The following is a 24434-nucleotide window of genomic DNA, read 5'->3' as shown; positions in this document are numbered from 1 at the left end:
ATGATAATCATCATTAAGTAGCCACATAAATATAATTGCTTAAGTGGTCATATAATAATCAGGAAATGGCATTACAGTGTGATAAATCATAAAGTATGTTCATTCAATAAAGGGTTTAATATTGGAGACATGGTGATTGCCTTTACTTTTACTGTTTCTCAGAGTTTCGACGTGTACTATATTGGGGTGAGGAATGCTGCGAATTCGATATGGACCTGCGTATAGAAGCTCAAATTTACTACATCTACTCTCTCCTCTGTTGGATAAATAATGTGTGCGTACTAATATCTTCTGTCCAATGTGAAAGTCACGGCGTGTACAAATCTGTTTTTGCTGTCTTCTCCGGCGCTCTGCGGCACGTTTGATGTTGTTCAGCGCAATGTCAATTATTTCATGGTGTCGTAGTCGACGAGATGTAGGAAAGGATACTAATTCTTTAATTTTGTTAGGTGGTTCAACATTTTTTAGTATAACAGTCGGAGATAGCATAGTAGATTCATTTGGTATGGAATTAATTACATCCTGGAATGAGAGTATGTGTGTGGCCCAATCAGTATGTCTTTTATGGCAGTATATTCTACACAGTTTACCAATCTCTTTCATTAGTCGTTCACAAAGGTTCGAAGAAGCGTGGTACCTGGATATATAGATTGGAGAAATGTTTCTAGCTCGTAACATATGTGTCCATATAGCAGATCGAAACTGTGATCCATTGTCGGAAATGACTTTCAATACATGCCCTACATGGAATAAAAAATGTTTTACAAATGCAAAAAAATGGCTCTGAGCACTATGGGACTTAACATCTGTGGTCATCAGTCCCCTAGAACTTAGAACTAATTAAACCTAACTAACCTAAGGACATCACACACATCCATGCCCGAGGCAGGATTCGAACCTGCGACCGTAGCGGTCGCGCGGTTCCAGACTGAAGCGCCTAGAACCGCTCGGCCACAACGGCCGGCTTTACAAATGCATTCAAAGCAGATTTAGCAGTAGCTATGCGTAACGGACTGAAGGTAACAAATTTTGAAGTGAGTTCAACAGCGACAAAGATGTAGCAAAAACCTCTATTAGTTCTGGGAATCGGACCAAAAATGTCTACAGCGGCCATGTGTCTCAATTTAACGGGTACAATGGGATGTAACGCAGGAATATGTGAAGTCGTGTCTGACTTAGCTTTCTGGCAGATTTTACATGACGCTAAAACTCGTCGTATACGTTTCTCTATGTTGGCAAAATAACAGTTCTGTCTCAGTATAAGAAAACATTTTCTGGCTCCATAATGTGCGTAACTTAAATGAGTATACCAAATTAATTTGTTAACAAGCTCGTCAGGAATACATAATAACCAATTGTTGCTGTCAGGGTGAGAGCGGTGAAACAGCATAATATTGCGTACAGTGTAATGGTTTCTAATGGTAACATTAGTCCTATCTTGCCAAAGGTGTTTAATTTCTTTCCATACGTTGTCTTTGCTCTGCTCCTGTGCTATGTCTCGTAATGACGCCGAAATAAAATTTTCGAATGCAATTTGTTGAATATACATGACGCTGAAATTTGCTTGGCAGATGTTGGTTGCGATGTCTTGCTGATTGTTGCTGAGAGGACGGGATAGTGCGTCTGCTACAATATTTTGTGTACCGGGAATGTGAACAATTGTAAAATTAAATTCCTGTAAATAAAGTTTCCATCTTCTTAATCTGTCATGTGTAAATTTTGCGGAAAGTAAAAACTGTATAGCTCTATGATCTGTGTAAACGGTACTGTGTCTTCCATAAAGAAAGTGCCTAAATCTCGTAAATGCCCATACAACACATAATGTTTCAAGTTCTGTAACAGAATAATTACGTTCAGCAGGTGACAGAATGCGACTCGCAAAGGCGATGTTTTTAATTACTGTACAACAATCTTCTTCAATTTCCTGAAAAATGTGTACGCCTAAAGCGGTGTTAGAACTGTCAGTGGCAATGGAAAAATTTCTAGTAAGAACTGGATGTGATAAAAGTGGCGCATTCAACAAAGCTTGTTTCAGATTGACAAATTCAGAATGTGCTTGGCTATCCCAGGACCAAATAGTGTTTTTACCCGTCAATTGACAATGTAGGGGTGTCTAAAGCAGAGTAATGAATAAATTTACGAAAAAAGTTAATTAAACCCAAAAAGCTGCGTAGTTGTTTCTTCGTCGTAGGAACAGTAATGTCACGTAAAACTTGAAGTTTTTCCGGGTCAGGCGCAATGCCTTCTGCTGAAATTACATGTCCAAGAAATTTTATAAAAGTTTTGCCAAAGTGCGATTTACTGAGATTAACTGTGAGTCCATGTGCACGAAAAGTTCGTAACAGTTGTTCATGAATCAGATTGTGTTCAGACCAGTTAGCTTCTGCAATAAGAATATCGTCTACATACGTTGTGATTCTGTCTTTAAGTTATGTCGGAAGTATACTATTCAAACCGCGAATAAATTCTGCTGAAGAAATAGTTAAACCGAACGGTAATTTACAAAATTGATAACAGTCACCAAAACACAGAAAAGCCGTGTACTTTCTGCAGTCCGGATGGAGCTGAATTTGCCAAAATCCAGATTTCAAATCTAATGTGGAATAAATAGCAGTACCACGAAATTTCTGTAGAAGTTCTTCTAGTGTTTGAGGGCGATCTGTTTCATTAATAATAATGTCATTGATGTGACGCGAATCAAGTACGAGGCGAAGTGAACCATCCTTTTCTTTAACAATATGGAGCGGGTTTATGTACGGACTAACTGCCGGTTCAATAATTCCTCGGTCAAGCATTGCTTGCAATTCTTTCTTAACTTGTTCTCTGTGAATATACGGAATGGGATAATGTTTGGCTTTAAATGTGTCGTGCTGTTTAACTTGAAATTCATACATAAAACCGGACATAGTACCAGGGACGTTGTCAAAAACTGGAGCTTGCTCTAAAAGAATTTTGCGTAGTTGCGTGCGTTCGTCGTCTGTATTTGCACTGCTCTGTTTAGCTTTATCAGAAATCATTTGTATAACGTCATAGTCGGCTTCGACTGGAGTATTATAGTTGTGTACGTACGTACCTATGAACAATGTGGAATGACAGTCTACGTTACATGATGCGGAAGTAACCTCTGTACGATTAATTGTTTGTTCCTCTGCAGATAAAGAGTGCTGAAATTCTAAAGCCAATTGTACGTTTTCATCCTTTAACATTAAATAGGAATTTTGAAAGTCAATAATTGCGTCGTGTTGTACCAGAAAATTCGTACCTAAAATAACGTCTGTTGTCAATAAGGGAACAATCCAAAAATTTGAGTGAAATGTATGACCTGCAATACAAAATGATAAATGTGTCTGTAATTTTACATCTACTCCTTTACCAGATACTGCTCCTTTTACTTTGGTTTTGCCTAATGGTAACGTAGGAGAGGTATTCTCTTTGTTACATTCGTTGAAAGTTTCCTCATTTATAACTGACATAGGTGATTCAGAATCGATTACTGCTGAAAATTGGGATGATACAATCTTTACTTCAATGACAGGGTGTGAAATGGTTTTTTGAATAACTGGTCTTTCCTGCAAAAGTCTCGGATGTCGTCAAAAGTAATAACATTTTCGTGAACAAGATTCTGCGTGTCAAAAGCATTGCTTGCGTTGCTGGAAGATGCTACCTGTACTGTATCTAGTCAAATTCTTTCTGATGTGCTGTTATTTGTGGGAGGATGCTGTGGCATTTCAACTATTTGTACTGTTCTGTTATTTCGTCCTGACGTATTACGTTCGGGATGATATCTACTGTCTGGTTCATTCATGATAATTTGTTGTTGCGGATGATTCTGCTGCTGGTAAGACCGACTGTTATTAAACGTACACTGAAAATTGTGCTCATTACTTTTACGTCTGTCATGATAGTCATTTCTATACGGTGCACTGCGATATGAGTTGAAATGGTGTGTTTTCTGTACGTACTGATTTCCTTGCTGTGCGTTACTATTTGGTGTGGCCGACGCTATACGTGTAGGCGGCGAAACATTAAAGCTTGGTTGACCTTTCAGACTGTATTGTTGGTTAGGTATGCTAACCGGTTGGTTTTGTTGCTGTTGTTGGGAAAAACCTCTATTGTTACCAAAATGTGGTTCCTGTTGCTGATAATTTTGACGATACTTTTAATTAAAATTTTGTTTGTTATTAAAATTACGGCGGTAGTTGTCATTTCGGGAGTGTCTAAAGAAAACTGTCACTTTCGGTAAAATTTGTCATATCAGGTTTTCTTTACTCATTCCTAATTCTAGATAGATCGATAGTTGAAGAGCTGTTTTGATAGATGTAAAGGATAGTAAAAGAGAAGGCAGCAATGCAGAAGACTAAAGATGAAATAGCACTACTACGGCTCGGGGCCCTGTGCACGCTACGGCACATATTCATCGAAGTGTAATGAATCCCCTGAGGTCAATTACGCGCTGCAAATAAATTTTAGTTTCTGCATTACAGGCAATGCCGGTGAAAATTCAAAAACAAATTATTGTATCCAGTCCAATTCTAGTTTCTGCGTTACAGGCCAAGCTGATGAAAATACAAAAGCAAATTGTCGTATCCAGTCCAAAGCGTGACTCTGTGTTCTGTCATTTTTAAATACTTTCTCACGGATAGAAAGTGGTTGTAATCAAAATTTTCGTCTCTGAATGTCTGAACAGGTTCATGATTGTATCCTAGTCTGTTTGACTGTGACTGTTCGGAATCTAACTCACGTACTATTTTGTAAATTACCTAAATTATACTGGCTGTGTGAGTCTGACAAATGTTCGCAAAGTGGCGTATGCTGTGATGTGTTAAAGGCTGAAATATTTTTTATCTCCGTCACCTCTTGCTGTAAAGATGACAATTTTCTACGTAATGTATTACTGGACGAACCTATCTCACTGATTGTCTGCTGTAAATTTTGGAATTCGGGTGTTTGATTAAACGAAATTGGTGAAGTATCGTCTGATTCGGTGTCGTTATTACTTTCGATAACATCAATACGACTGGCCAATTCATCATATTTTTCAGTCAGTACTTTTACCTGATCATCGTTTTTATTATCACAAGCGTTAATTTGTTTTTGTATTTTACGTGTGGTTTCGTTCAATTTTTTAACGTCTGCTGTGATGGCATCGGGATCCTGTATTAATTCTAGTTGGTCAAGTCTGTCGGTCTCTATCTGAAAGTCTACTGTGTGTGTATCTGTTTTTGTTTTAAGATCAGAGATTTCATCATGTAATTCGGTGTTCAACTGTTTGATAGTATTATTTTCGTCTGATACTGTAGCAATATTGTTGTCTACGTATGTTTTTGCTTTCGTAAACAATTTACGTTTATCTTCCTGTCTCTGTGCAGTAATTGTTTCCATGACTTGTTGCTTTACTTTATTCTGTTCCCGTATAAATTTACGGTAACGCATTTCACTGTTGTGTAGGTGGTGATTAAAACGTTCGTCAATTTGGCTGTTCTGTTGGTCAAATTTCGTATCTACTTTTGCGTCCAGTGTGTGTGAAAGTTCTGCTGACATTAATTTAAACTCGTCGCGTAACTGTGTTGCGTTTTCAGAGCATTGTTTAGCGACTGCACTAATTTCCTTTCTATGTAATTTAGTTGTGGCTGCATGTGTATTATTTAATTCTTGTGCCACAGATCTAATTTCTTCACTGCTATTCCTAGCACAAGCCTTAATTTCCTCACGTTATTGTTCTTTAGTACCATGACATTGCACGGCAACGGCTGCAATCTGTTCACTAAGTTGTTTGAAATTGTTGTCTTGCTTATCATTCGCCTGTTTAAGACTTTCATTAAGTTGTTTGTAATTGTTGTCTTGCTTGTCATTCGACTGTTTGGAATTGTTGTCTATTTTTTTATTGAGTTGTAGCAATACTGCCATAACTTGATCCCAGCCAAAATTAGCGACTCTATTTTCTATGCTGTGCGTTGGTGTATCTGCATTTGTCACATTTTGTGTAACCATTTGGTCATCCTCTGATTCTTGAAAAGGTTTGCTAATCAGATGTGCACTATTGGTCGCTAAATCGTAATCCAATAAGTTTGACGTACTTTGAGTACATTGTTCACCTTCGTTAGAAACAATCATTTGCTCACAATTCAAATTTTGCAAACCGGGTGTGACAAACTGAGCAGTGTTCATTGTAACGGAACGTGCCGCGTCCTCAATTGTTACATTTACTGTGGACATAGTTGAATTTGTTTGCTCATCATTAGAATTAAAATCATTACTAGTGATCGGTACGCACTGATTGTCTGTAATTAGGGGATTTTCACTATTAGACTGAGTGTCGCTAGTATTATCTGTCAAACTATTCGAGTCGGCTATTTCACTCATTGCACATCGCGATATACTGTTAACAGTTTTTCGCGGCATTTTTCACAAATCAAAATTAACCACAAAATGAAACAAACACAAAGCGAAATGGAACAAACAATTACAACAAAGAGCAATAAATTGCCGATGATCTGTGAAAGAAAAAGTGACAAATTAGTAAATGCGTTGCACCAGATGGAAACTACATTTACGTAAATAAGAGCAGATATATGACTACTTCTCAGAGATTCACAAAGAAATACGATCCTGGCCGGTTGTCGCCAAGTGTAACCTCCCCACAAAAAAATTGTATATATATATATATATAAAATATGATTATGATTCTAATTTTAGTATAACCTCCCTACAAAATTATAACAAATAATAATAATGAACATGAATATGATTCTAATTTTTGTGTAACCTCAGAACAAAATTGGTTCCCATTTATAACCTCCCTACAGAAATTCATTCACATTTAACTTCCACACAAAATTTGTTTCCCATTTAATGTACCCACGAAATTCTTTTCTCATTTAATGTAAGCTCGAAACAGAAAAATTCCTAAACCTCGTAATAAAAAATAAATTCAGCAACCTGGTAAATTTTCGACGACAGCAGTGCTGCGTCATGGCCCTGTAAGATCATTCTGAATAAAAAGCAAAAATTCTTACCTCAATGAAGTCGCCAACTATCTGCTCTTACAATAACTTTTTCCGGCACAGCTCTGTGCAATGCTGGCCGATAGATTTGTCATTTATGAAAGGAAGCAACTGATTTTTCTTTTTCAACAATCGGAATGATCATGGATTGGAGAAATTAGTAAATTCTTTAAATTGAAATGAATGCTTGTTGGAAATTACTTTATACGAAAAAAATGATTATTAGGACATTTTTAAAAGATTTACATGGGAGTTCACATAACATTACTAGATATGCGCGAGGCTGCTTTTTACCTTATACAATAATACTCAGGCTCCGGCATCGCTGCACCGCGACCGGCCCAGCCAACATGATACACTATACCAGACCAGAGCAGCCTCCAGACTAGCGCAGACTAGCCACAACTTACTGCTACAGCTACACAGTTCCTACAGTCAACACTGCTCTCTGGTCAACGATTCTCTTATACCTTGCATATCGCAGGCAACGCATGAGCAATACATCGAAATTACATCTGCTCAGACCTCTTACAGCATTCACGAGTTAATTTTGTCTATTAAGAAGACAGCTGGGAGTATGAAACCCAATACACTGCTTGATAGTTGATAAGGCACAGAAACATGATTGGACAGGAATAACCACAGGCAATAACGGGCGACATGAAACACAGTACACGCGATAGTTGAATAACAAGTATAAACAACGTTCATATTTGCCACAGGTCAGACTCTCAACATCATGGTCCATATTGGACTCTGGGTAAGAAATGTGCCCTCTTCGGGTACAAATGCACTTTTGCATCTGTTATTTGAGCTGGCTACCAAACTAAGAGGGTGTCCTTGGGTGTGTTTTTCCACTCCTCTCTAAAGGGAATTTTCAGTTCTTGGGTGGTTCGTTGAGAAAGACTTCTGCCAAGACCATCCCATGCATGCTCTATGGGATTTAGATCCGGAAAGTATGCAGGCCATTCAACACATCCAATATCTTCACTTTCGAAGTCGGGACCTACCACAGCCCTAAAGCGACCGAAATGATGCAGAATAATTAGGCTAGGCTAGTTGTAGACTGCCAAGCTTGGAGTAAGAATTTGTAATTTTACTTTATAAGAATGAGGATTTTTTGAAATATTTAAAATTTGAAGCCAGGATGAATAATTTTGTATAATTCTAAAGTTTTTGAAGAAAAAAAAACTTTATAATCATAGTGGGTGTGAGGCGTGGCGCCTTATATCGCCCCTGTCTGGAGCCTGTGTATTGGGAGAATGACTCATGCGTGCACAGTGACAGACGATCTGAAGCGGTACGCAGTTCTAATTTTACAGTAGCGGATAGAGACATTTCTTGAAGGCTTTTTTGATTATTTATGTTTGTACAGTTTTGTATAAGTTTTTAGTAATGTGAATGATGTGTGAACGTGGTCTAAAATAAATATGTAGATCATTGTTATACTGACAAACACTGTACGAACTAGAGTGAGAAATTTTTAAGACAGTGTGAATGCAGACGACGGGGAATTTTGTATCACAATATGCTAAGTAAGTTTATGGTAAAAGGAAAGCTAATTCGATTGCAAATGAAAATAGTTAATAACGTTAAGTATAAATAAAATGTCAGAATGTTAAATATTTATTTCGGAAAAAAGTACAGTTCGGAAGTGTGTTATTTGTTGATTGGTTAGTCATGAAAAGCTCAGACTAATGGGGGAGAATAATACTTTTCTTTTGGCCTTAAAGAAAACTGACCTATAAGAGCGAAGTATTTTTAGTGCGTCTTTTCTCTTCGAGACAGAGAATGCTTACAGCTGTCTAAAAATGTCGGAGCTCCGAAGGAAGCTATAGTTTGCTGGTTTTAGTTGTGCTACATGCCTCAAAAGTGCTTTGAAGTGAAGGAAAATCTATTCCGTTGTGCCTCTTTAGAAATTACGGATTTTTTAAGTAATTTTGTGCATGAGAAAAGACAGTAATTCCGCGTAGCATATTGAGCACATCGGTGAATGAAAGGGTTTGTGCATGACTGTGTTAGGATTAGCACGGGCTTTGCAGTGAACTTGTATTTCTAAACTTGAGAATATACCGAAGTTTTGCCAGTATTTCCACCTTTCACTCAAAATTAAGACCTTTTTCGATTTTTAGAATATTTACTCTGTGTGCAGCCTGGTGCGAGTCGCAGTACGGTAGGTTTCTGCTCGGCTTTCCTGCCGGCGATCTGCTGCGACGAGTACACAGGTAGGTGGTGGTAAAATCCCACTAAGGAATAGCGCCTCCGACAGATGTGGCAACAGTGTGCGATGACCCCGTAATCTCGGACGTTCCTCCAGATTCTGTGGAATACATTGCAGGCTATACTCCGTTTAAATGCCGAAAGATTCATATATCATTGGCTTTTCCAGGAGGAAAAAGTGAAGTAGGAGAGCCTAATGCAGATTCAATATCAGTTATATCTCGTTTGAATCTTTATTCTCCAACGCAGAGTGGACAAACAAAGTGTTGCAGTTGAAGCAGAATTTGCTGTTTCTCGTGGAAACGGAGTATGCAAACAGAGAAACACGTTTCCTGAGGTGCACGATTCAGCTATTGCTGGTTATTAAAAACAAAAACATTTATGAGGATAAAATGCCCGGATCGAGAAGCTAATTTGGAAGCAAAGAAGAAATGTGCCACAAGGAGGAAGCAACCACAGATTGCATCGTGATCTAGTAAAAGACAGTACAAATCTGCATCAGAATACATTAAAATCTGCTTCTTCGTCGAACAAGTAAGTTATTTTTTATCCTAATTGTAATTCATTTCGTCTTAAGGTGTAATACATGTATCACGACACTTGATCTGATTTGACCTAACGCGTATTGAAGTTGTTGTTGTTGTGGTCTTCAGTCCTGAGACTGGTTTGATGCAGCTCTCCATGCTACTCTATCCTGTGCAAGCTTCTTCATCTCCCAGTACCTACTGCAATGTACATCCTTCTGAATCTGCTTAGTGTATTGATCTCTTGGTCTCCCTCTACGATTTTTACCCTCCACGCTGCCTTCCAATGCTAAATTTGTGATCCCTTGATGCCTCAAAACATGTCCTACCAACCGATCCCTTCTTCTAGTCAAGTTGTGCCACAAACGTCTCTTCTCCCTAATCCTATTCAATACCTCCTCATTAGTTACGTGATCTACCCACCTTATCTTCAGCATTGTTCTGTATTGAAGTAGCTGAAAGTAAAAGGAACGAGTAATACGCCACAGCGTCAGTGGTACGGTGTGCTGCATAAGCGCATTGCTGTGTCGCACAACGTATCCACCCTCGCGGTGACGTCAGGGGGCTCTAGCCAATAGCAAGCGCTTTTGACGGAGTGGCCCTCTCTGCTCCAGGCCTCAGCGTTCATCAATAACTTCACAGGTTTAGGCTGTTGTGGAAGAATGGGCTGTCTTTCCTACACAGACATTGACATCTTTTCGAAAGTGTCCCCAGAAGAGTTCAAACTGTCGTAAAGACGAAGAGTGGACAGATATGTCAGATATTGACATCTATTCGAAAGTGTCCCCAGCAGAGTTCAAACTGTCGTAAAGACACACCCCATATTAATGTCCACTAATAGGTGTCCGAATACTTTTAATCAGATGGTGTATACAGGTGTATCATAATCAATGGTATAAATGCATACAGTCGAAATTATAGGATCCCAGACGCAAATAAGCCTCAACGAAACGTTTGCGATCTAACAGCGACTTTGTGACCAGTGGCCACTACTGACTTGACTTTGTGCAAACGTCACCCGTACTGGAAAAAGGTAACAATACTGAACACCATTATCAAAAGTTATTAGATATATTTTGGTAGCAGTGCAAGTGTTTTGAATGAACACTACATTTACATGACTGAACTTAAGGGAGGTGTTCAAAGCGTCGTCCATGTACCCATATGTAGGCCTGTACCTATCGCCGCGATGAGTTTCGAATGCCTTCAAACACGCCTGTATCGTTTCTAAATTCTTGAAAAGGACCGACAGATCCAATTCTTCAACAGTGTTAAAGGGAGTGGCGTACACTACATCCTTAAGGTGACTCCAAACATAGAAATCAATGGAGTTCAGATCAGGCCCTACTCGCCCAATCCCTCTTTGGCCATATCGACGCGTCAGATGTCGTCTCACCATAGCAGAAAAACGTGCCAGTGCTCCATCATGCACGTAGCATATCCTCTGGCATTGCTCTAAGGGAACATCCTCAAGAAATTCCGCAACATGATGTCGCAGAAACCGAAGGTAGCTCCGCCCACTGAGTTTGGTAACCACACATTCAATGAGAAACGTCGCTGATCTGGAGCCTGGTTCACAGGATGAGGTTTGGAGCCTAGATATTCCAACCCTTAGGATTGTGATAATTAAACACACCGTCACGAGTGAGCTCTGCTTCATCCGTCAATAAAATGTTCTTGTCAATCGTAGGGTTGCCCACAGCTTCTTGTTGCACTCACTGATAGAACAGTAGGCTAGGAGCGAAGACCGCCGCACTAAGTCACAGAACACGTCGAAGGTGGTATGGGTACACTGAATTGCGATGCGCTGTTCTCCAAACACTACTGTGTCTCGTACCAGAAATTAGTGTGGCAAGTCTCCTGGTCGAGATTCTTTCACAGTGTTCGACTGTTTCCAGTACCGCGTCTCCAAGTACGGGTGTAATTCGTGCAGGCCTGCCCGTTCCCGCAGCACGTGCAGGGCTCCCAGTTCCTCGGAGGCGTTGATGCACCCTTATAAACTTTGAGGGTGTCTGGGCGCAGAGTATGCTTCCTGGTACAAGCGTGCAGCCTCCCGTGCATATCCGTTAGCCCTACCAAACATGAAATGCGTATCAGCATACTTCTCGTTACAGTGATGTTCAACTATCAACACTCGTACAACACAAATGACGCCCCGCGAACAACTGACGTCAGTGGCACTCTGTTTACTGTACAGTCGTGTCTATTCTGTTTACAATTCCACGTCTCGAAACTGTGAACAGTGGTCACATCAAGTACCAGCATGTGGAGTTTACGCAGAACTTCATCAGTAGTTGCTGTTAAGCGCTAAGTCGTAATTCTCACTGGCCCTGTGTTTACTGAGCCTTTTTGTTTCTGGTAACACGTTCTTTCAACTGTATGCGTTTACGCCATTAATTATGATATGTCCTGTATTTTGTTTTCTAGGAACTCTTCAGTCGAATATCAAAGTTTAGTCCGATATTCTGTACGGCATTACACTGAAGCTCCAAAAAAACTGATACAGGCATGCGTATTCAAATACAGAGATATGCAAACAGGCAGAATATGGCTCTGCTGTGGGAAACGCCAGTATAAGACAACAAGTGTCTGGTGCAGTTATTATATCGGTTACTGCTGCTGCTTTCCCGTAAGACCATTTCACGAGTGTACCGTGAATATCAGGAATCCGATAAAAAATCAAATCCGCGACATCGCTGCGGCTAGAAAAAGATCCTGCAAGAACGGGACCAACGACGATTGAAGACAATCTGAACGTGACAGAAGTGCTACGCTTCCGCAAATTTCTGCAGATTTCACTGCTGGGCCACCAACAACAGTCACCATGCGAACCATTGAACGAAACATCATCGATATGTGCTTTCTGAGCTGAAGGCCCTCTCGTGTACCCTTGATGAGTTCACGACACAAAGCTTTACCCGTCGCTTGGGCCCGTCAAACCGACATTCGGCTGTTGATGACTGGAAACATGTTGCCTGTTCGGACGAGTCTCGTTTCAAACTGTATCGAGCGGATGGACGTGAGCGGGTATGGAGACAACCTCATAGGGTCATGGACCCAGAATGTCAGCAGGGGAATGTTCAAGCTGGTGGAGGCTCTGTAATGGTGTGGAGCGTGTGCAATTGAAGTGATACGTCTAGATAGGACTCTGACAGGTGACACGTACGTAAGCATCCTGTATGACCACTTGCATCGCCGGCCGGAGTGGCTGAGCGGTTCTAGGCGCTACAGTCTGGAACCGCGCGACCGCTACGGTCGCAGGTTTGAATCCTGCCTTGGGCATGGATGTGTGTGATGTCCTTAGGTTAGTTAGGTTTCAGTAGTTCTAAGTTCTAGGGGACTGATGACCTCAACAGTTCAGTCCCATAGTGCTCAGAGCCATTTGAACCATTTAAACCACCTACATCCATTCATGTCCATTGTGCATTCCGACGAACTTGGGAAATTCCAGCAGGACAATGCGACACCCCACACATCCAGAATTGCTACAGAATGCCTCCAGGAACATTCTTCTGAATTTAAACACATGCTGGCCACATAACACACCAGACATGAACATTATTGAGCCTATCTGGGATGCCTTGCTACTTGCTGTTCATGAGAGATCTCCACTCCCTTGTACTCTTACTGCTTTATGGACAGCTGTGCAGGATTCATGGTGTCACTTCCCTCCAGCACTAGTTCAGACATTACTCGAGTCCATGCCATGCCGTGCTGCGGTACTTCTGCGTGCTCGCGGGGGCCCCGCTCGGTATTAGGCAGGTGTACCAGTTTCCTTGGCTCTTCAGTGTATTATGTCGAGCAGGCGATAGTGCAGAACTGTATCCAACGGTTCCCGTAAAGCAAGGAACTATGGGCCGCAGCCTGTACGTTCTGCCGTGCGCGCGCGGCTAGCCGGCTAGTTCCGGAGGCTCCCCGCGTAGCGCGCGCTAAGGAGGACGGCACTGCCGGCAATGCATCTTCCGTGTGTGCCCAGCCGTGACCGGCGAGCCGGCGGGGACGCCGGCCGGCCACATATCTCAGCCCGCAACCGCCGCCGCCGCCGCCGCCCGGATGACAAAGAGCTGCTCCCAGATTTACTGCACACCACATCAAATCAGATTTGCCGGTAGCATTTACTTCATAGCGTTTACTTCACATGATATTCTACTATCGCGCTGATTTACGGCTGACAAACTACACATAAATTTCTGCCCCCACTTTCATCTTTCTTACATTTGGTTCGATCGGGTGATCTCCGAGAAGTCATGGCAAATGTAAGGTTCTTAGCAGTAAAGACGTACATAAAGCCAACGAGACAATGGGCGGCGGACTGTACGCCATCACCATTTGACTTCTGCAGGAGAATTTCTCTGGAGAGCTTCTGCCGATAGCCGGTACAGGCTCTTTGTTAAAACGCCGAGTCTCTTCAGTAATTTTATGCGTATTACAACTGCTGTCCTTTCCGTGATACAGACAAATCTACTAGTTCCCTTTGTTGGCTCGTAAACCAGTCTACCTCATGTTACAGGACGTGAGTCCAGGTGAAATTTTAAGGTGGCTATAATTTCGCACCTGACAGGCACTCATCTACATACTTTTCCGCGATTTACAACCGGAATTAGGTGTCATTTGATAGGTTGTACATCGTATGTATGAATATTTAAAGAGGACTGACATTGTCACGTACACCTTGTAAATAGTTGTTAACGCTTATTGTATGAAAGGTGACGGAGTGTCTTTATTATCAAAATCGCGTAATGAATGATTTCCTATACTAGTAGAGGTTGGAACGCTAGTGGAAATGAAACGGCAAAAGTAAATCATGCCCCGGATGGAAAAGCCCGTACCCGGGTTCCCGGGTTCGATTCCCGGTGGGGTCAGGGATTTTCTCTGCCTCGTGATGACTGGGTGTTGTGTGATGTCCTTAGGTTAGTTAGGTTTAAGTAGTTCTGTGTTCTAGGGGACTGATGACCATAGATGTTAAGTCCCGTAGTGCTCAGAGCCATTTGAACCATTTTTGAAAAGCCCGTACAGGTTTGCTGGTCCTGCTTGACACAGGAAGTAGCCAAGACGGACGGTCGGCGCACCTGAACCCTGAAGCACAATACAGCGGCTGCCGTCCGATCTTGTTTCGATGCCGCAAGGATAACCGGATAATTCTTCGGAAGCTCTGAAAATCTTGGACGCAGCAGAGAGGAATGAGGGAGCGTTACCTCGGAAATCACGCAGGCTGGGTTATTTCCGAGGATATTTTCTCTGAGAAGCGTACCATTGTCTGTATACCTAAATAACGGCATAGGTATTTCCTCTCAAACTTTCCGCTCTGGACGACAAAAGCCTAAAATATGGTTGATCGGCATTTGGAAGGACCTGTAGAGAAGGAGAATATTCCGTGGTTTCGAGAATATGATTCGCTGTCAGCAGTTGCGAGCGAGGGGAGCCAAGCTTTGCTGGGATGCCAGCGGTGGAGAGAAAGGTCTTCCGTTTTGACCTCCCGTGTTTGGCGTTCGCTCAATATCAGCTTTGTTGGTACAGACGGACTTGCTGTCTTTGCTCTCAGAAGATTTTGTAGTTAGAACGGTTAGGCACTGTAGTGTTGCGAACTTCTCGATTCTGGACTTCACCTCTGGGTAGGGAGTCGTCATTGAGTATGCAGCGTTCAGTGACTGAGAGCAATTCTTCTGTCTAAATAGGCGCAGGTGGCCTCCATCTCTCGAGGAGTGGAAGCCAAGATGGCGATTTGCAGCATCGTACCCAGGGTGGAGAATCCAAACTAGAGGCTACGTCGACTCTGTGACGAAAATTGTTGTAGATTCCTCAACATACGGTATGAAGGTTGTAGGACGCCCCTCGATAGATCAGGAAGCAGCTACATGGGTACACAGTACTTGTGGCGTGCACACGGGGGTTTTTTAGATTAGGTTCCTCCACACGGGCAACAAACCGTTGGCCTGAAAAATTACCAGTTCATGTCAGTGATGTGGGTGTGCCAACTGTAAAAATTGTTAGTTCGCCTAAACAGGTCATTAAAAGGATTTAAATATGGTAAATCTCGTGTTAATAAATTCTCGAAGTGTCCGTAGCAAGATCCCCGAGTTACTCTCAGAAATAAACAGTAGTAATGTCAATGGCAAAAGAGGCGTTTTATAAGAAAAGGAGAATCTTCTGCAGCTGTCTGGACAGAGAACTCAGAAAGAGACTCATAAAATGTCTTGTATGGAGTGTTCTTCTATATGGCGCTGAAACATGGACTATGAGGAAAAAAGACAGAGAAAGGCTGGAGGCTTTTGAGATCTGGACGTGGCGGGAGATGGAAAGAATAAGTTGGATGGACAGAGTAAAAAATGAAGAGGTACTGAGAAGAGTGGGAGAGAAAAGACAGTTACTAGATGTAATAAAGAGAAGAAAAAGAAATTGGATTGGGCATATATTAAGAAAGAATGACGGACTGATAAAAACAGTTTTACAAGGTTATGTAGAAGGGAAAAGGAAGCGAGGAAGGAAGAGATTCCAGATACTGGATGACATGATGGACGGTACAACATACACCAGCCTTAAGAAGGAAGCAATGGATCGCAGAAAATGGAGAGGCAAAGGTCCTGCTAATATGGCAGATAATTGATGATGATGATGAATGTCAATATTTTATTAGGTACTGAAAGCTGGTTGAAACCAGACATAAAAAGCAGTGACATTTTGAACTCGGGTTGGACAACGCTGAGGAAGGATAGGGCTGATGCTATGGGAGGTGGTGTGTGTGTTCGTTGCAGTGAAAGGCTGTTTAAAATCAGTTGAGATCGATACTGGGTCGGATTGTGAAGCAGTCTGGATAAAGCTGTCAATCAGACAAGGACTGACCATTGTATTAGGATGTTTTTATAGACCACCAGCATCCGCAACAAACGTCGCAGAACGTTTCAGGGAAAGTCTTGAGTACATAGGAAATAAATATCCAAATTATCCATTAGGTGGAGACTTTAATCTAGCATCCATTGACTGGGAAAATTACACGTTTATCAAAGGGGGGGGGGGGGGGGGCAGAAGCAAAGATTCGTGTGAAGTTATTCTAGGAGCGCTCTTAACATACAACCTTGAGCAATTGGTTAGAAAACCAACTCGAGACGAGAACATATTAGATATCTTGGCGACAAACAGACCTGATCTTTTTGAGGAAGTTAATGTAGAAAAAGGTATTACCGACCATAGTGTCGTTGTGGCTTCTATGTCAGTGGAAGTTGTAAAAAAACCAAAGAAACAGCGTAGAGTTTTCTTGTTTGGGAAAGCAAATAAAAGTGTCATTAATGAATATCTTCATAGTCAGCTCCAAGCATTCATCGCAGGACACAAAGATATTGAGCATCTTCGGTCGAAATTTAAAGGTATTGTCCACCATGTGCTAGAGAAGTATGTGCCTAATAAAAATACAACAAACATATTAGGAAGTTGCTGAGGAAGCAGAGAATTTTGCACAGTCGTTTTAACGTAGTCACTGCCCCGCCTACAAACAGAAATTATGCGAAATGAAAGCAGCTGTAAGAAGGACAATGAGAGATTCTTTTAACGAATTTGAAAGCAATATTTTATCTTCAGATTCTAAAAATAATCCCAAAAAATACTGGTCGTACGTAAAAGCTATGAACGCTACAAATAATTCAGTGCCTTTACTAGTAATGTAACTAATGATGATAAACAGAAGGTCGAAATTCTAAACCTAACTTTAAAAAAATCGTTTACGGTAGAGGACTTAGCACCATTCCCCCTTTCAATTATCGAACAAACGCAAGGATGGCTGACATAGTCTTTAGTGTATCTGCGATTGTAAAGCAGAGTTGTGAACAAATCAATGAGGATTTGCAGAAAATAAATGCGTGGTGTAATGGCTGGCAGTTATCTCTCAATTTTTGTAAGTGTAACCTACTGTGTATGACAAGGCGAAAATCCCCATTAATGTAAGAGTACAAAATAAATGCCCAGTCCATGGAAGCGGTAACATCCGTCAAGTATCTGGGCGTGACTTTTCGAAATGATCTCAAATAGAATGATCAGACTACACAAGTAACGGGTAAGGCAAACTCCAGATTGCGGTTTATTGGTAGAATCCTGAAGCGACGCAGTACTTCCACAAAGGAAATAGCTTACAATACGTTAGTTCGTCCAGTCTTAAGAGTATTGCTCGTCTGTATGGGACCATTACCAGTTGTGTCTCATTCAAGAGATTGAGAAGATCCAAAGAAGAGCGGGAAGATTCGTGACTGGTACATTTAGTCATCGCGATGAAGATTTGGCCCTGTCTGACTACTTCCTGAAGCAGATCTTAGGATCTCCTAACGGTAATATTATCTCGTCCTTCTTGCTCTTTAACATACAAATTACAACATAAACATAAATGAATGACTAAGGGAACTAGTAACTACAAAATGACAAATGCTGTTTCTGCTTATACTTTTATTGTAGATTAAAACCCTTTTATATGTTACAAATGTCTATATATCAATGTCCGATGGACAAAAAGACATAAAATGAATTTCCCAACTAACATTATTGATCAATTGCCCAAATCCGCCCCTTTATATGGCTACGCGATCTAATATAAGTAACACGAGGTGACTGACATCATCTACGTCCAAAATACTAGAAGACAATACTTTCGAAGATGATCTACAGTGGTGTGCGACCTTAGTGGAAATTATACATACGTGGTAAATGTACATGTCGTGTGACTAGGGCCTCCCGTCCGGTAGACCGTTCGCCGGGTGCAAGTCTTTCGAGATGACGCCACTTCGGCGACTTGCACGTCGATCGGGATGAAATGATAATGATTAAGACAACACTGCACCCAGTCCCTGAGCGAAGAAACTCTCCGAACCCGGGTCCTTAGGATTCACATTCTGTCGCGCTGACCACTCAGCTACCGGGGGCGGACACACTTACTTGGTCATTTACATCTACATGTACATGTACATGTACATATATACTCCGCTACCCACCAAACAGTGTGTGGCGGAGGGCACTATTCGCGCCAGTCATATGTCCCCCCCCCCCCTTCCCCCCGCTCTCTGTTCCACTCGCGGATCGCGCGAGGGAAAAACGACTGTCTGAACACCTCAGTACGAGCTCTGTTTTCCCTTATCATTGAATGGTGATCATTGCGCGATCTGAAAATTGGTGGTAATAATATATGCTCTACATCCTCGGTCAAGATCGGTTTTCGGAATTTAGCGAGCAGCCCCTTCCGTTTAGCGCGCTGTCTATCTGCAAGTGTGTCCCACTTCAAACTTTCTATGCGGAGACGTCCCCCAGGCTGTGGCTAAGCCATGTCCCCGCAATATCCTTGCTTTCAGGAGTGCTAGTTCTGCAAGGTTTGCAGGAGAGCTTCTGTTAAGTTTGGACGAGATACTGGTAGAAGCAAAGCTGTGAGGACGGGGCGTGAGTCGTGCTTGGGTAGCTCAGTTGGTAGAGCACTTGTCCGCGAAAGGCAAAGGTCCCGAGTTAGAGTCTCGGTCCGGCACACAGTTTTAATCTGCCAGGATGTTTCAGTTATGGACTTCTTCACTCAGTGGGACACGTGGTTTCTACCAAATGGGTATTTTAACCTGGTGCATCAGTGGGATGATTGCCTAATACTCAATGCAACTTTGCTTGATTAGGGTACTGGTTCTGGTCTTGATAGCCCCTTATAGAACATGATACAGCATCCAGAAACTCGATTTACAGGATTATATCTGTATTATACCACACGTAATAGACTAGACGGAGCCTCCTGAATATCCTGATCGATCGGTTTGTACAACATTTCTTGGATGACAGAGGACGACAGTTTCGATCGGCAAGGACGACCACCTGGATAGCTGATCTGGAAAGAGGACTACTTATGTAAGATTCAAATTTGAGGCTCAGACTTCATCATTCTGGCAGCCCAAGCTGATGGGTTTGCACATTCATCTGTGGTTGAGGTTTCTTTGAGACGCTATTTATAGTTCTAATAGTTCAAATGATTGACTGTAACGGTTATTCAATTTAAGAGCATGTTCCGATCCAGTCTCTGGTTTTCAATGCTTATTTGGTCACTGAGTAACTATTTGTTTTGCGTTAATGCTTCATATGTATCGAAGTTTTCTGAAAAAGGAAACCGGGGATTTTTGTGATATCATACTTTTGTATTGTGGTTATCTTTCTGTATTGAGGTGGACTTCAAACTTGAGTGATCTGTCATGTATTAACATGCCCTGATGCTCTCTTTATATCTTACATCCTATGTCCTGCCAGTCATGTCAATGTACACTGTTTCACAGGCTGGTCGATACCAGATTGTTAGCACCTATCTGGTTTTGGTTCTAGTTAGGGATGTGTTTCTTTATTGAGTTTTTTAGGCAATGTTTGTGTCGTTTTTTAAATAGATTATCTATTTTGTATGGGAATTTTTTGTGGCGGGTCATTGTATGCAATTTTGTTGTGACTGCGCTGCTTGTAACGGTATATGTTGGTGTGATCTATTTTCTGTCTTTATTTTTCTATTAAATTTATCTACTAGTATTTCTTTGAATCAGTTTTTAATACTATCTGTTGGGTAATTGGCTAGCTCATTTTGTAATCAGAATTGTTCAGGGGAGTCTCATAAAGTATCTTATTTCAGCTTGCTTGTGGTTCTGTAGGTGGTTTGAACTTATATTTATTACCATGCCTGTTGTCATGTGTTTTCTGTATGTGTCAAAGCTGTGGTTGCGATTTTCTTTTCTTGTGGATATGTCTAGAAAATTTAGGGTGTTTTCTTCTTATTCATTTCCTCTATTGTAAACTTCATGTTCTTGTGTATACTACTTATGTCTTTATGTAATTGTTACATTTTATTGTGAGGTTCATCTACCATAAAGGTTAAGTCATCCATGTACCTGTACAATGAGATGATGCTGTAGCTTTTCTTTCTTATTGTTGTTGTTGTTGTTGTTGTGGTCTTCAGTCCTGAGACTGGTTTGATGCAGCACTCCATGCTGCTCTATCCTGTGCAAGCTTCTTCATCTCCCAGTACCCACTGCAACCTACATCCTTCTGGATCTGCTTAATGTATTCATCTCTTGGTCTCGCTGTACGATTTTTACCCTCCACGCTGCCCTCCAATACTAAATTGGTGATCCCTTGATGCCTCAGAACACGTCCTACCAACCAATCCCTTCTTCTAGTCAAGTTGTGCCACAAACTCCTCTTCTCCCCGATACTGTTTAATGCCTCCTCATTAGTTATGTGATCTACTCATCTAATCTTCAGCATTCTTCTGTAGCACCACATTTCGAAAGCTTCTATTCTCTTCTTGTCCAAACTATTTATCGTCCGTGTTTCACTTCCAAACATGGCTACACTCTATACAAATATTTCTAGAAACGACTTCCTGACACTTAAATCTATACTCGATGTTAACAAATTTATCTTCTTCAGAAACGCTTTCCTTGCCATCGCCAGTCTACATTTTATATCCTCTCTACTTCACCCACCATCAGTTATTTTGCTCCCCAAATAGTAAAGCTTCTTTACTACTTTAAGTGTCTCATTTCCTAATCTAATTCCCTCAGCATCACCCGACTTAATTCGACTACATTCCATTATCCTCGCTTTGCTTTTTTTGATGTTCCTCTTATATTCTCCTTTCAAGACACTGTCCATTCCCTTCAACTGCCCTTCCAAGTTCATTGCTGTTTCTGACAGAATTACAATGTCATCAGCGAACCTCAAAGTTTTTATTTCTTCTCCATGGATTTTAATACCTACTCGGAATTTTTCTTTTGTTTCCTTTACTGCTTGCTCAATGTACAGATTGAATAACATCGGGGAGAGGCTACAACCCTGTTTCACTCCCTTCCCAACCACTGCTTCCCTTTCATGTCCCGACTCTTATAACTGCCATCTGGTTTCTGTACAAATAGTAAATGGCCTTTCACTCTCAGTATTTTACCCCTGCCACCTTCAGAATTTGAAAGAGAGTATTCCAGTCAACATTGTCAAAAGCATTCTCTAAGTCTACAAACGCTAGAAACGTAGGTTTGCCTTTCCTTAATCTATCTTTTAAGATAAGTCTTAGGGTGAGTATTGCCTCACGTGTTCCAATATTTCTACGGAATCCAAACTGATCTTCCCCGAGGTCGGCTTCTACCAGTTTTTCCATTCGTCTGCAAATAATTCGCGTTAGTATTTTGCAGCCGTGACTTATTAAAATGATAGTTCGGTAATTTTCACATCTGTCAACACCTGCTTTCTTTAGGGTTGGAATTATTATATTCTTCTTGAAGTCTGAGGGGATTTCGCCTGCCTCATACATCTTGCTCACCAAATGGTAGAGTTATGTCAGGACTGGCTCTCCCAAGGCCGTCAGTAGTTCTAATGATATGTTGTCTACTCCCGACGGGTTGTTTCGACTTGGTCTTTCAGTGCTCTATATAACTCTTCACGCAGTATCACATCTTCCATTTCATCTTCATCTACATCCTCTTCCATTTCCATAATATTGTCCTCAAGTACATCGCCCTTGTATAGACCCTCTGTATACTCCTTCCGTCTTTCTGCTTTCCCGTCTTTGCTTAGAACTGGGTTTCCATCTGAGCTCTTGATATTCATACAAGTGGTTCTCTTTTCTCCAAAGGTCTCTCTAATTTTTCTGTAGTCAGTATCTATCTTACCCTAGTGAGATAAGCCTCTACATCCTTACATTTGTCCTCTAGCCATCCCTGCTTAGCTATTTTGCACTTCCTGTCGATCTCATTTTTGAGACGTTTATATTTATTCTTGCCTGCTTCATTTACTGCGTTTTTATGTTTTCTCCTTTCATCAATTAAATTCAATATTTTTTCTGTTACCCAAGGATTTCTACTAGTCCTCGTCTTTTTACCTACTTGATCCTCTGCTGCCTTCACTACTTCATCCCTCAAAGCTACCCATTCTTCTTCTACTGTATTTCTTTCCCCCATTCCTGTCAATTGTTCCGTTATGCTCTCCCTGAAACTCTGTACAAGCTCTGGTTTAGTCAGTTTATCCAGGTCCCTTCTCCTTAAATTCCCATCTTTTTGCAGTTTCCTCAGTTTTAATCTAAAGTTAATAACCAATAGATTGTGGTCAGAGGCCACATCTGCCCCTGGAAATGTCTTACAATTTACAACTTGGTTCCTAAACCTCTGTCTTACCATTATATAATCTATCTGATACCTTCTAGTATCTCCAGGCTTCTTCCATGTATACAACCTTCTTTCATGATTCTTGAACCAAGTGTTAGCTATGATTAAGTTATGCTCTGTGCAAAATTTTACCAGGCGGCTTCCTCTTTCATTTCTCCAATCCATATTCACCTACTACGTTTCCTTCTCTCCCCTTTCCTGCTATCGGATTCCAGTCACCCATGACTATTAAATTTTCGTCTCCCTTCACTACCTGAATAATTTCTTTTATCTCACCATACATTTCATCAATTTCTTCATCATCTGCAGAGCTAGTTGGCATATGGACTTGTACTGCTGTAGTAGGCGTGGGCTTCGTGTCTATCTTGACCGCATTAATGCGTTCACTATGCTGTTTGTAGTAGCTTACCCGAACTCCTATTTTTATTCATTATTAAACCTACTCCTGCATTACCCCTATTTGATTTTGTATTTATAACCCTGTGTTCATCTGACCAAAAGTATGGTTCCTCCCGCCACCGAACTTCACTAATTCCCACTATATCTAACTTTAACCTATCCATTTCGCGCCGGCCGTTGTGGCCGAGCGGTTCTAGGCACTTCAGTCCGGAACCGCGCTGCTGCTACGGTCGCAGGTTCGAGTCCTGCCTCGGGCATGGATGTGTGTGCTGTCCTTAGGTTAGTTAGGTTTAGGTAGTTTTAAGTCTAGGGAACTGATGACCTCAGAAGTTAAGTCCCATAGTGTTCAGAGCCATTTGAACCATATCCATTTCGCTTTTTAAATTTTCTAACCTACCTGCCCGATTCAGGGATCTGACATTCCACGCTCCGATCCGTAGAACGCCAGTTTTCTTTATCCTGATAACGACGTCCTTCTGAGTAGTCCCCGCCCGGAGATCCGAATGGGGGACAATTTCACCTCCGGAATATTTTACCCAAGAGGATGCCATCATCATTTATCCATACAGTAAAGCTGCATGCCCTCGGGTAAAATTACGGCTGTAGTTTCCCCTTGCTTTCAGCCGTTCGCAGTACCAGCACAGCAAGGCCGTTTTGGTTAGTGTTACAAGGCCAGATCAGTCAATCATCCAGACTGTTGCCCCTGCAACTACTGAAAAGGCTGCTACCCCTCTTCAGGAACCACACTTTTCTGTTGAGAACAGATACCCCTCCGTCGTGGTTGCACCTACGGTACGGCTATCTGTATTACTGAGGCACGCAAGCCTCTCCACCAACGGCAAGGTCCATGGTTCATGGGGGGTCTTTCTTATTACATCTTCAAATATTAGAGTTTTTACATGATTCGTGAATCTGTTGGCTAGTGTTCCTGAAACAGGTGTACCAATGGATCAACCTTATTCTTGTATATAGTGCTCCTTATTGAATTCAAAATAGTTTCATTGTGTTATTAACTATAATAGTTTTATTGTTACATCTATATATTCGTGAGATAGCTGGTTGTGCTTTCAGGTTTTATTGTTAGTATGATGGTTTCCTTAATTGGAAAGCAGATGGATCTGCTTTCTGTATCAGAGGAGAGCTGTATT

The sequence above is a fragment of the Schistocerca americana genome, chromosome 8, assembly GCF_021461395.2.
Source record: "Schistocerca americana isolate TAMUIC-IGC-003095 chromosome 8, iqSchAmer2.1, whole genome shotgun sequence".
In the NCBI taxonomy this organism is placed as follows: Eukaryota; Metazoa; Arthropoda; class Insecta; order Orthoptera; family Acrididae; genus Schistocerca; species Schistocerca americana.
Note: the sequence above shows the minus strand (reverse complement) of the source record.